Source organism: Anser brachyrhynchus, assembly GCF_964034855.1.
Source record: "Anser brachyrhynchus genome assembly, chromosome: 1".
NCBI lineage: Eukaryota > Metazoa > Chordata > Aves > Anseriformes > Anatidae > Anser > Anser brachyrhynchus.
The window spans coordinates 37,621-50,461 of record NC_137694.1 but is presented as its reverse complement, the minus strand read 5'-3'; the positions used below and the strand labels follow the sequence as shown (position 1 = coordinate 50,461).

The 12,841-nt window shown below is 48.9% G+C and overlaps 1 long non-coding RNA gene across 1 annotated transcript in view; it reads left to right on the top strand.

Annotated features, from left to right (window-relative positions):
* The first annotated feature begins 3,393 nt into the window (after positions 1-3,393).
* LOC308196806 overlaps positions 3,394-12,841 on the top strand; it is a 32,301-nt gene continuing 22,853 nt past the window's right edge. The window contains exons 1-5 of the long non-coding RNA XR_013952413.1: positions 3,394-5,349; positions 6,976-7,056; positions 7,649-7,881; positions 9,087-9,706; positions 11,830-12,317. This is a non-coding gene — a long non-coding RNA (uncharacterized lncRNA). The remainder of the gene's footprint in view (positions 5,350-6,975; positions 7,057-7,648; positions 7,882-9,086; positions 9,707-11,829; positions 12,318-12,841) is intronic.

Sequence of the window (12,841 nt, the reverse complement as noted above, 5' to 3'; positions counted from 1 at the left end):
TAGCATTTTCTTTTGCCAAAGGAGGCTCGCTTTAGAAATTGAATATAGCAAGTATCTTCCCTGTTATCGTCATGTATGAAATAGCATGAGTATCTCCTGGGCTGGTTAACGTAATGTTTGGCCCCTGTGTGGAAGGTTGTTACTTAAAAATGATGCTTTCCGGAACGAACCATATTACCTTCTGACCGAGGAAAGTACAGTTCAGGCAGCATAGACTAAATCCATTCTTTTGTGTTCGAGTGGTACATCGAGAAGCTGGTCTTGGGTTAGAAAATGTGTGAAACTGGCACGTCACAAACTGTAATGCAGAGAGATCTTTGATAACAAAAGTGTATTTCTGTTGGTGAGTTACTGGAAGGCTGCAAGAAGTCTTGCCTCAAAAGACTCTTCTGAAATGAATTCTGTTGCCATCCCAATTTTTTTTTTCTACAGGCACATTCTTGGGACTTGCTTCTGCAATGTCAAGAGTTATTCAGGGTTGGTTTTTGATACCCAGCGTAGAGAAGGAGTTAGCTTACATTCAGGTGCTGCGGTTTCTGCACGTGTCTTATAACGTAGGTTCCCTGCTGAACTTGCAATTTGTGAGGTTCCTACCAATGAGCACTTTCCTTCCATGCCGAACGCAGCTGAGTTGCAGGCTACCATTCAACATCAAATGTTTAATATAGATTGTTAATAACAAATCGCAACTGTTAAGAATATGTGTTAAAAAAAAACTTAGCACAGAAAGTAGAAGCTCTAGGCTGTGAGTGGTCTGTCCCATACTGATACTGCATGTTTGCACTGAGGCAGAATGATTGCTTTTACTCACTTGTGGAGCGATGAGTCTAGGCGCTCACTGCTAGTATTTTTAGCAAGAGTGATTGAGCATTTCTCTAACATATGAGCAAGTGTTTGAGGAGCAAGTGATGGGTATGGGCACTTAGAAAGAGACTGCTAAAGGGCAGCTTCCTATTTTATAACTGAATTTTGTGAGTGTTGGTCCTTGTTTCATACTGAAGGGGAGTATGCTCACGTGAAAGGAAAAGGCACTAGTCTCCCTCGTCTGCCATTATTACTTCCTTGCTGCTAGCTCTGTTCTTCATAGAAAGCCAGTATGTTTCCTCGTCAAATTCTAGTCTGCCTTCCTAGACTTCAGCCTTTGCCTCCTGGGTCTCTTGCCTTGCATAGACAATCTCTCCCCTTCTCCTCTTCTTCTTCATCTCATTTGTAAACCTTTTATCAGGCTGATTCTTACTGGCTTCCCACCCCCCAACCTTTTTCTATTTTTTCCTTTTTTTCTATTTTTTTTTTACGGACTTAGGATGGCTTGTCTTGTTAGTTACTTTTCTTCCTGCCAGCCCCCAGCCTCAAGTTCTCCGATGCGACTTCAGAGGATCATCTTTGATACCTCCGCATCTGAATAATACGGTTCCTGTCCCATGCTGTAGCTGACGGCAGGACGGACTCTGAGTGCAGAGGAGGGGTTGCTTCCTCCGTAGTTTCCTATTGCGTCTCATACTGCCTTGGGTAAGCAATTACAGAGGAAATTTGACTTCTCCGTGGAGCAGTGTGCGCCTGACAGCTAGCTGGAGGCAGCACACACGGCATTGAGTCAGTGCTCCAAGTGCGGTCCTGAGTTGCAGTAAAGGTAAAACAATTGCAGACTGACAGTTTAGCTTCTAAGGAGCATATACAGATAGCACGTTTGCCTCTAATGCTTAAAAGGCGAGGGTCCGCGATCACATTTCACGGACTGCTTCCTATAGATTTCAAGAAATCCAATCTTTTCTCATCCTAATCCAAAACATAGTTGATGCTTTGCTTACTGCAATGCGCTCCTGAAGTACAGCCGCGCTCTGTTATTGTTTAAAAGGAACAAACTGCCTTGAGACCCGTTACGTGGGAGGGAACCGGGGGCGGAAGTGACGTCAGGGCTTGCCCTCACCGAGGGCCAAAATGGCTCCGTGATTGGCTGGACCGTGAGGGCGGATGTGGTGTCCGAGCGAGCCCTCAGTGAGGGCAGCAGCATTCCACGATTGGCTGGGAACCCAGGGCGGAAGTGGCGTCACGGCTAGCCTTCACTCAGGGCGGAAACGCTCCGTGATTGGCTCGGAGGAACCCAGGGCGGAGGTGCAGTGCAGGGCTTGCCGGCACTATGGGCGGCAGCGGCCGGGTCGGGCCGCTGAGGCGCGGTGCCGCAACGAAGTTGGTGGTCGGTGCCGCCCCGGGCACGGAGTAGTGTGCACCCCGAGCACACGGCGCTTGCCAGCTTTACGGGAGCAGGTTATGTAGCGGGGCTACATAACACATAACAGCAGCGGGGCAGCGGGAGCCTCTCCGGCTGCTGAGCTTCAACCTGCCGCACAGCTCAGCGCCGCGCAGCCGTTTCCTCGCTGCCTCAGTCCCCCACTCCGGGAAAGGCGGGAGAATCGGGGGTGGGGTGGGGTGGGTAAAGCGTGCGGGTTGAGATAAAGACAGTTTAATAGGACAGCAAATTAAGAGAAAGTAACGACAACAACGTGTACGCGCACGCAAAGCTACCGCCGCACGCGTGTCCGGTTGCCCGGCCGGTTCCTGAGCAGCAGCCGCCCCCCGGCCGTCCTTCCCAGTTCCGGACGCCCCTTCGCGGCCAGCTCGGGTCGCCGTCCCGGTCGCGTCTCCTCCCGGCTCCCGGAGCAGACAAAGCGTCTCCCCTCCGGCCCGAGCGCGCTCAGCGCTCGCAGCCCCTTCTCGTGCGGCGGCTCCGCTCCCCCGGTCGCCGCGCCGGGCCGAGCCCCGCGGCCCCGTGCCCCGCTCCGGAGGCGTCCGCAGGCGCTGAACGGAGGGTCGGAGGACCCCCGCCGGCGGCAGCCTTCCCCCTTCTGCCGCGCCCGGCCGGTCGCCCGGGCCTTCCTTGCCGACGAGAGCGGCCCGGCCCGGCCGGCCGCGCGCAGGTCCCGCGGCGCTGCTCGGTGCCGCCCGGGGCGGGCGGCCCGGGGCCCCGGCCAACGAGGCGGCAGCCGGCGGCGTGGCTCCGGGGAGATGGGCGGGGCATGCAAATCACGCCGGAGGGGAGGGGAGGGAGGGAGGACGAAGGGGCGGGGCGAACGCTCGGAGGAGGCCGAGCTGCGCCAATCAGCGCGGAGCGGAGGTCGGGCGCAGGGGCTCGGTGGGCGGGGCACGCGGGCGGCGAGCCGCGGGGAGGGAGAGGCGGTGCCGGGGGCGGGGCATGCAAATTCCGCGCGGGGCCGAGCGAATCGGGCGCGCGGGGGCCCGAACGGGCCGCTGGGAGGCAGCGGCGGCGGGGCGCTCGGGGGTAGCGGCTGCGACCGGAGCGCTCGAGAGTGGGCGAGGGCGGCGGGTTGAGCCCCGGGAGGGCGGGGACGGGCGGTGGAGCAGCGGCCGTGAGGTGGGGTGGTGGGCGCGGGAGGGGGTGGTGTGTGAGCGGGAGCGACCATTGTTGCACTTGAATGCCCAGCAATAGTGACCCTGAGGGTAGCGCAGTAATTGGAGCGTTGCAAGGGTTTCCCGCCCTTGCCAGTGAATGGACAGAGTAATTAGGAAGCGGCCTTTCCGTCACGGGATGTTCGGAATGTTGGCTCGGTAAATGGAAAGGGATCCTGGAGTCCGTATCTGCGTCCTTGATCGTAGTAGCACGAGTTTTGACGACCCTTGGTTGTTGCATTATCCCCTGTGTAAAAGGACTCGTACAGTGGTTCACTGAAACTGCAATATCGAAACAAATGACCGTGGAGCCACCACCTTACTCACGTAAGGTGATGATATTAGAGGGGATGGAAAGCAAAGAAGGTGAAGAAGAGGAAGAGATCTACCAAATTACACCGCAGAGAAAAGTTTTGCAAAAATCAACAATTTATAAAGAAGAAAAGGGGGGAATTGTGGGAATAAAAATGTTGTTTTTGCAGAGTTACGTTGTTTAGAGGGAAGGAATGCGGTGTTGAGATAGGCTCGCAGTGATAAGAAAGCTTAACGGACAACCTTGTAAAATGCAGACATCCGGACTCCTCAGAGCAGCTAGGTGAAAATCACGGTGTCAAGTCAGATCAGTGAAGAAACATTACCACTTCGAACAGTAAAAAAGTCAAAAGAAATTTGAAATTGAACAGGCCGGCAACTGAAGGCCACGTAGTGTCTGTGAAGCGTCGGATAGGTTGTGAACCTGGAATACCCAGTCAATGGGGTCATCATCCCAGTTGATGCATCATCCTAATCCAAAACATAGCACCCTACCAGCTACTAGGAGGAAAATTAACTCTATAATAGCTGAAACCAGGACAAGCTGAGGTTAAATAACGTGCAGTTTCTTCTGTTTTATCTTTCAAAGAATGTTTTTGCTGAGTGCCTGAGCTTTTTGCTCGCCTTACCAAGCAAAGGAATGGCTGTGCTTCTTCCCCCCCTCATCCCTATTTTTTTTTCTCTTGTCCCTCGATGACAGGGACTTGGAATGTTTTTCTCAGATGTCCATGTGAAAGTTTTAAAGAATGCTAATGGTGAACGCTGACAGAATTGGGTGACTTTTTAAAGGTGGAGGGTAAAGAACGTGGAAATTCCTAGTACGTTAATGTTACTTTGTTAACAAAACTGATGTAATAGCCACTTGCTGTTTCTTTTTTTTTGGTTTGGCTTGGTTTTCCTTTCAGTAGTCTCCCGAAAGGCTTTTGCTGACAAAACTTTGTCCTGCTTCAGCTTTAAGAATTATCCTAGAAATAATGAACAAGTGCTTGCAGGGCTTTCCAGAATGCTAATTGTAGTCAGTCAAGAATGACTTGGGAGGCAATTCCTTTCATGTAATCGTAGAGTGGTTTGGGTTGGAAGGGACGCTTAAAGATCATCTAGTCCATCCCCCCTGCCTCGATCAGTGGCATCTTGCACTAGGTCAGGTTGCTCAAAGCCCCATCCAGCCCAGCTTTGAGTACCTCCAGTAATGAGGCCTCTACAACTTCTCTGGGCAGCCTGTTTCAGTGTCTTACTACCCTCATTGAGAAGAACTTCTTCCTTTTGTTCAATCTAAATCTATTTTCCTTCAGTTTAAAACTTGTCTTGCCTTGTCGCTACAGGACCTGGTAAAAAGTCCTTGCCTGTCTCTTTTGTAAGTCCACTATACGTGTTTAAAGGTAGTAATGAGGTCTCCCCAGAGCCTTCTCTTCTCCGGGCTGAAGTGTGACACAGCCCTTCTCCTGGTGCTGACTTGCAGGTCAGTGCCAAGCTACCGGAAGGAGGTTTTTATGTACTTTGCTACTTCCTTCAAAGGGAAGTTGAAGTACAGACAAGCTGACTGAGAACACTCCAAAGTGGTAGACGCGAGACGTTTTGTAGGACGCCAGCTCTTTTCCTCTGTGAGCGGAAGGAAAGCTTGTTCGGACACAGGTATCTATCACAGAGGGATGCAGCTCTCTCATTACCACTTCTGCTGACTCCTGAAGTGTTCCTATGCGCTGGTCTGATATCCCTGCCCATCTGTGGCAGAAGAGTTTGTCCCTCAGATTGCAGAAGCAGCATTGTGGAATTTAGGTTTTGGAATGTATTGAGATTGTACTCCTGAAATCTGACCTATTTCAAGATACTACCTATCCTTTCAAACCTTGCTTCTCTGAAATCCAAGTCATTGTCGTTACCCCAGAAATACCGAAGGGAGAAATGCTCCATTGAGCAAATTATCAGAAAGACAGAAACAATTTAGGCAAGCCTCCCTCCCGTGGAATTTGTGGATTCCTTAAACTGGCCTTGCAGGAGTATTTGAAGTAAATACTATCCAAGAAAAAATTATTCTCACATGTCCCCTCAAGACTAGGAGATGGTTACCCAGCAAAATGCTTGCTCGAGGCACGGGCTCAACAGCTGATTAAATAATTGGAGTGTGTGGGATAAAATATTGCAGACAGCACAGTCCACGCGTTTGGTTGTTTAATGCCACTGAGATATGCTTTTATAGCAGAAATGTGTCAGAATTAACAGTAATACAAGGAAACGATGCAAACCTGGAGGTAGGCAGTGAGCTTTGTGAGCAGGGAGTGCTGGTGTGGCCCTGTTCCTCTGACTACACCTGTGCGAATCAAGTAGGGGAAGTGAGTATGGATGTGGTATTTCAGCCCTTTCAGGGAGCTGAACGTCACCTGAAAAGATGACAACATCCCTGCCCTGAAGGACCTGCCCACCACAGTCTGTAGCATTGTGTGCATTTGTAGATTGCTGGGCCTGAGAGTAGGGGACTATGGGATGTTGGGGCTGGGATTTGATTTGGGGATTCCCCCCAGCCCCACAAGCTTATGTTTTAAGTTAAAGCTTGGAAATAAAAGAGGGAGTGAGGGAAGAAAAAAGCAAAGCCTTACAGAGCCTCAGCTCCATTGAGGAACGAATAACAGTCTGTTTGCTTCTGGAAGAACTTCCCACTGCTGAGGATAGATGGGGTGGACCCCAAAAACTAGATGGGATTCTGTGTGAGCTGGTGATACTGCCAGCAGGACTCCATAGCTGACGAGAGACATTATTTGTTTTGATGTCTGTCACAATGAAAAATGCTTGTTTCATCCAACTTGGGGAAGTAGTATCAAACTCACAGACAGAAACAATATTAGTAAGACTCTATTATACAGTCATTGTGAAAGTTTAGCATAGCGAAGAAACTGTGTGTATAAGGTGAAAAATGGAGACATACCTCCGAGAAGTCCCAGTTTGTGGCCTTTAATCTTTTTTCTTGTTTTTTTTTGGGGGGGAGGGGAGGGGAGGGGAGGGAAGGGGGGTAATGGGGGAGAGAGATGAACATTACCCAAAAAGGTGACAAAATCCGTGCCTAAAAAGCTCACCTGCTACAGCTTTTATAAATGATCTTTGCACTGCAAGTTTCAGTTTTCGTGAAGCCAAATTGACATAAATCTGAAAATTTCCATGGGTTTAAAAGAACGCTTACTGAAATATTCTTGTCATTCACAGTGATAATGGAGTGAGTGAACTTGTTCCGCATAGTGACCTTACTTTATTTTTTTTGTATTCCAGCAAACCTGTGCAATCCCAGGAGTGTAAGTACAGTCTTGTGTAGCATTGTCATTCTGCCCCACCACTCTGATATCTAACAAGGTAATACTTTCTGGATGTTGTCTACAAATTCTTTCCTTTCTTATGTAAGAGGTAGATGCATGTATTGCCTAGTTTGTCATAGATTATTGCTGAAGTACTGTTTTATTTGTATTTGTGAAGACAGCAGAATCAAAGATAGCAGCTCGGCGACTTCCACCGAGATGGTCATTAAGATAAAACAGCGAAGTTTCTAGCATATATTAAAAAGCCTGGAGGAATTAGCATAGCTTGCCGGAAATTGTGCTGGAAAGAGATGATATTTGACAGCAAACATGAAAATGTTGTCTTTTTACCAAGAATGATGAGAACTGCTGCGTCTGCCCTGTGTTTGGATGGGTAAGTGGGGTGAGTGAGTTAAGAGGAGCTGAGCGTAGAGTTTGTGGCGGAATTGAGAAACGAATGAGATAATTTAACCTCTTTTCTGTGCGTGTTTTTTTTTTAAATCCCATGCTTTTGTTATTATCCAGAATTTTTAATGTAACTCTCTATTTTAACTGGTTTGGTTTTATGGATAGCAGCTAACTATAGAAAGAACTAAGATCCTGAAGTGTCCTTGGAGCTGCTAACTCTACTTCTTTATCTCTTCCCTAAGAAGACGCCCTGGATTTAAAGACGGTGTGTATTAAATGAAGTATGAGAAGAAACAGCTTCTTCGGACACTTGCGCTCCTCTTCTTCAGCTCGTGCAGAAGGCTGACAGCCTGTCTCACTCTTGTCAGTGCTATCCCACCAGCTCCTGTAGGAGCTCAGCACCGCGTTTGGCCTGTTGCGATCTTCCCGCTCCCCTCATTTCTGTGCTGCAACGCCACCATCCACGAGAAGTCAGGTAGGATCTGGAAACCTTTGAAATTGCTAAAGAATCAAACCTCAGCTGTCAGTTTTAGCCCATTGTATTCCAGACGTTTGCTTTGCTGGATGATGGTTTGGTTTCGTTTTTGATTTTGTAATACGTTCTTTGTAGAGGTTATTTTAAGCAGACAAGTAGGTAGCCTCCTTCCTTCGGTGGATTTGTGCAGGTTTTAGCTGGGCTTTGCACATCTGAGCGATTGCCCAGTGGCTGTTCTGGTCTTGACGAGTCCCTAAAACCTTTGTCTGCCTTGCCCCTCCTCTTTGTGTAGTAAGATGCATGTTTGCGCAAAAATTATGTACACCGTGCATAAGCCCCCCAGTGGTTATGGGGCATTTTCAGCATTTCACAGATAAGACTCCGTGTTTACTTAATCACTTAGGCATAGTCCTGGCTTTCAGCGTAGGCATAGCTAATGATAGTTACTCAAGTGGTTATGAAGTTCCCAACGTTTGTTTGTTTATATATATATATACATAGAGAGAGAGAGAGATACATACACATATGTATATGTATGTATATACATAAATGAAACTGAGTCTGTGGAGTAAAAGACTTTTCTGCTTGCTGTATATACTCACGTATCAGCAGACTCATACGCAAGCTGATCCAAACTGGGTGCCAAGCTGTGCCTTTTTTGTCGCATGGAATATGCAATCTGTGCACCTCAGGTGTACCTTGTCTATTAACTATCTCTTACATTGTGCCACCCCATTAATATCAGTGGATGTACCCAGCATCACCTTGGGGCTACATAGAATGTGGAAATTTCTAGTATGTTAATGTTACTCTGTTAACAAAACCGACGTACTAGCTGCATGCTGTTTCTATTTTTTTGTTTTTCTTTTCAGTAGCCTCCCCAAAAGTTTTTGTGGACATGTTGTGTATCTTTTCTTGTTCTTCCAGGATTCATTTGGCAGGAAAGACGACCATGGAATCCGAGGGCTGTGGACAACCATCTACCAGATAGCTGTTGCAGATGCCTTCGGTCACGTCATTTGTCCTTTTAGCTCGCCCTTTCCTTTATCTTGAGTTGAATTTTTGTGCAGCGCTATGTTTGCAGTGGTAACACTGCTGCTGAGGTGTTTTCGATTAAAAACGATCTTACCTGTAATAGTGAATTCACCGAGTGTGGCTTTGTATAACGACTTCCACGACCATAACATTTTTCTCCTTTGTCACAGATAGGAGGAAAACTCTTTCCAGAGAGATGGAGAAGGAATTAATTATACCTCTGCCTCATCCCGTGAGACCAGAAGATGTGGAGTAACTGTAAGCTGTGATTCTCAGGAGACATACTAAGCATCTCTGGTTCCTTCTCTGCCTGCCCCCCTAAGGCCTTAGGGATGAGAAATCTTAGGCTTGATGTTTTTCCCTATGAAATACTGTCGCGTTAAGGGGCGTAGCTGACTAACTGTTACGGGTCTGGTCGGATTCGGGGTACTGAACTACCACGGTCACGGATTCACCAATAACGTAGCACACCCTCGCTCTAGTTGTGTTCAATGAGAACTGTCACGGCTAGGAACAATGCAACGAAGGGCAGTTTATTACAGCAACAGGGACACAGGTTCTTTGGAATTGCCGGCGATAAATTCACTGTCCGCAAAAGCAAGCGAGCACACATGAAATACACAGGTACTCGTCCTGGCTATTAACGCATTAAAAGGCACAAAGGCTGTAGAGATTTCTAAGTTTCTACGGAGACGCCTGGTACAACCAAGCATTCAAATCTTACCCCACGACATCCCAGTGCGGGGGGAAGAGAGGCTCAGCCCGTCGACTGATCCTGGAAGTCAGAAAGGTATCCTTTTGTGATGGTATCTTCCCTAACATCCCCTTTCACTTAAGCCAGTTTACATTATCCACCAATCTATTCTCTTTAGTGACCAGTGATAGGACCCGTGGGAATGGTGTCAACCTGCGGCAGGAGAGGTTCAGGCTAGACATCAGGAAGAGATTCTTCGCTGAGAGGGTTGCTGAGCACTGGAACAGTCTCCCCAGGGCGGTAGTCGCTTCACCAAGTCTGTCGGAGTTTAAGAAGCGTTTGGACTGTGCACTTAGTCATATGGTCTGAATTTTGGGGTTGAGCTGTGTGATGCCGGGAGTTGGGCTCGATGATCCTTGTGGATCCCTTCCAATTCAGGATATTCTATGATTCTGTGATTATTTTCTGTCCCTTTTAGGTGGAGCTTGAGTGACTCTAGTCAGGCATATCTTGGTTATGATTTGTAAAGTTTTCTTGCTTTCGTTTAAAGCTATAGGGGTCTGAGAAATTCAGAGCGTGTGCTCAGTGAGGGGTGGCCGCAGCTTGGAGGCATGGAGCTTTTGGGATGGAGATGTGTTTTGGTATTATAATGATGATATAATGAGCAAAAGTTCACTAGAGTACAACGTTCTGTCAAAACCATGACAGGTGGTTGGCTCAGGGTGTGAGAAACAAAGTTGTGTTTTTGCAGTACAGAATTACTTTTCTGTATTCCAAGGTAATTGTGTAGTCATAATAAGGAGAAATGCTAAGTAGATAAGTGAAGGGAATGAGGACACAGACTCCAAGATAGTCGAGAAATGGAGACCCTTTATTGTTCCAATGCCAGATATTATATAACTTTCTGAGCCAGCTACATGCACTGCACGCAGCTAGCGTGCGTAGTTACAGACTTCTGATTAGCGCATTCCTTTTGATCATGCATAGCCCTCTATAGGCCCGTCCGAGCCTAGCAACTTCCTATTGGTTCCCACTTCCTCTTATTCTAGCCTGGTTACCACTCTATGCCTGTGAGTAACCTTCTTCTTAACCCTTAGTGCACCGCTGTATCAATCAGCTCCAGTTTATCATCGAATGGGTCACCTGTAGATAAGTGGACAGTAGAAGGCCTCACTGTTCCAAAATAAGGTAGAAGCTTGAGAAAAACAAGATGAGCAATGTGAGAACAGTAAAACAAAGATCACAAGTTCTCAAAACATAAGAAAGGAGAAATTAAAGGGTTGAAAAAACAGAAAAATTGTACATACATGGTATAGAGGAGCGTCGAGTAGCTTGTGAACCTGTAGTACTTAGCCAATGAGGAAACAGGGGAGGTGATCAGGTGTCGGGTAATAGGGAATAAAAGGTTATGATTTGTTTACTAAAATGTGTTCCTGATTGACAGGACACTCGCCATTGCAATCACGAATAAAATAGCCTCACAGAAGATCCTGTCTGAAGAAAATTGAGATTTTTCTCACAAGGATGGTAAACCTGCAGCTTATCAGTCTTGGTGCACATAAGAGCATCAGGTCCACGTCTCATCACAGAGCCTATCCGTGGTGTCTCCACTCTGCTCTACGCTCTGTACTGTTCCTTAGAGTCAGCACACCAAGTTCCCCTAGTGCAATAGCATGTAAAGTTGGAGGCCTAGGGAACGCTTAGGAAGCGCAGCTACCCTCCACCCTGAAAGCTTTTTGAATGCTGTACATTTTCTTTAAAATGTGAATATTAGTTTAATTTGCCTAGTTACTCAAGGCAATTACTCCACAAGTACCAAAAGCGATATTGAGAAGCCTACTTCCAGCATCTCTGTTGGTAATAATAGCTTCATACTTGTGTGCTTATCCTCATGCCTTTTCCTTTCAAATACTGGAAAGGCAGAGACTGTTCAACCAAGTCATCTCTGATCCAAAAACCAAAACTCTGATTTCATCCCAAACTAATGCTGTCTGATGTCAGTAAAATTGCTATTACTCTCGGTCATCCTGGCTGTCGCAATTGTGCCTCTGTTGGACTCTCTGTCCAACCCTGTCGATCACCCCTGTCCTGCTCCCTGCCCGCCGGGTGGTTCTTCTGTCCCTCTGCCCTGCTGTCTGTCTGTCCACCCAGTTCCTCTCTTGCTGCTTGTATCCCACTTGTGCCCTTTTCCTTTTTCTTGCTCCTTCTGTGCCTCACAGCCCATTTCTGCAGGAGGCAGCTGTTCCCCAGGGCATGGATGCTGAGACGGACGGATGGACCTGCTGGATGCCTGAGCCCCGCAGCCCCCCAGGGGAAGGGGAGAATGTCTGGGCAGGGAGTTCTGCCGCAGTCTCCCTCCCAGGAGTCCTGTGTAAGAGTTTAATAAAGTTTGCTTTCTGGCTTGTGCTGCCCTCTGTGTTTGTGGACACTGTAAGTGGCCGTGGCTGTGCTGCTGGGTGCAGGTTCCTGGGTGTGGAGGGGGCGGGGGCTGGGGTGTTGGCCCTGTGTTTATTGTCCATGGGGGAGCCAATGGACACAGACAAGTGATCTGGGTGTGGGGGCCACCCTGCGGGGGGGGGCAAGGGCAGCAATGGTGGGGGTAGGCCTGTGCTGTCTTTACTCCCTGGGCCAGGTGTGCTGGGGCTGGTCTGCGTGGACGGAGTGATTGGCGAGGGTGACCTGGGCTGTGGCTGCTGCGGAGGAGCAGGTGAGGGAGGGCCTGGGCGTCCGTGGCAGAGGGGAGGGAAGGGTGTTGGGGCGGCTGGGTCCTGCGGGATCCGTGGCTGGGGTAGTAGGCAGCGGATCAGAAAGCACGGATTTGACTCTGGGGCGGGGCGTCAGCTGGGTCAGGTGGCTGGGAGCGTCTTGCCCCACGGCATGCCGGGAGTTGTGGTCTTTGAGCTCCGGGCTTTTGATCGGCCACATTGGTTTCCAGAGCATGCTGCGAACTGTAGTTTCACGTTGCTGCTCAGCACGGGGCCATTTAGGATGGGCAGTTACTTCCTCCGTGCCCGTGGAGCGGGGTGCTTTTTCTTGCCGTTCTTGTGTGGTGTTCCACGCGGCTCCCGCCGCTTCCCTTAACGAGCAGACGGCCTGGGAAGCCGTGCCTGCCGTTCTGTTTCCGCCCATGCATGGAGCAGGGTGGCGCGGCGGCGCCTGGTGTCACCTGGTGGCCGAACAGCGAGCGGTGCTGTAGGCGAAGAGGCGCTGCGGTGACGCGTCGCTCTCTGC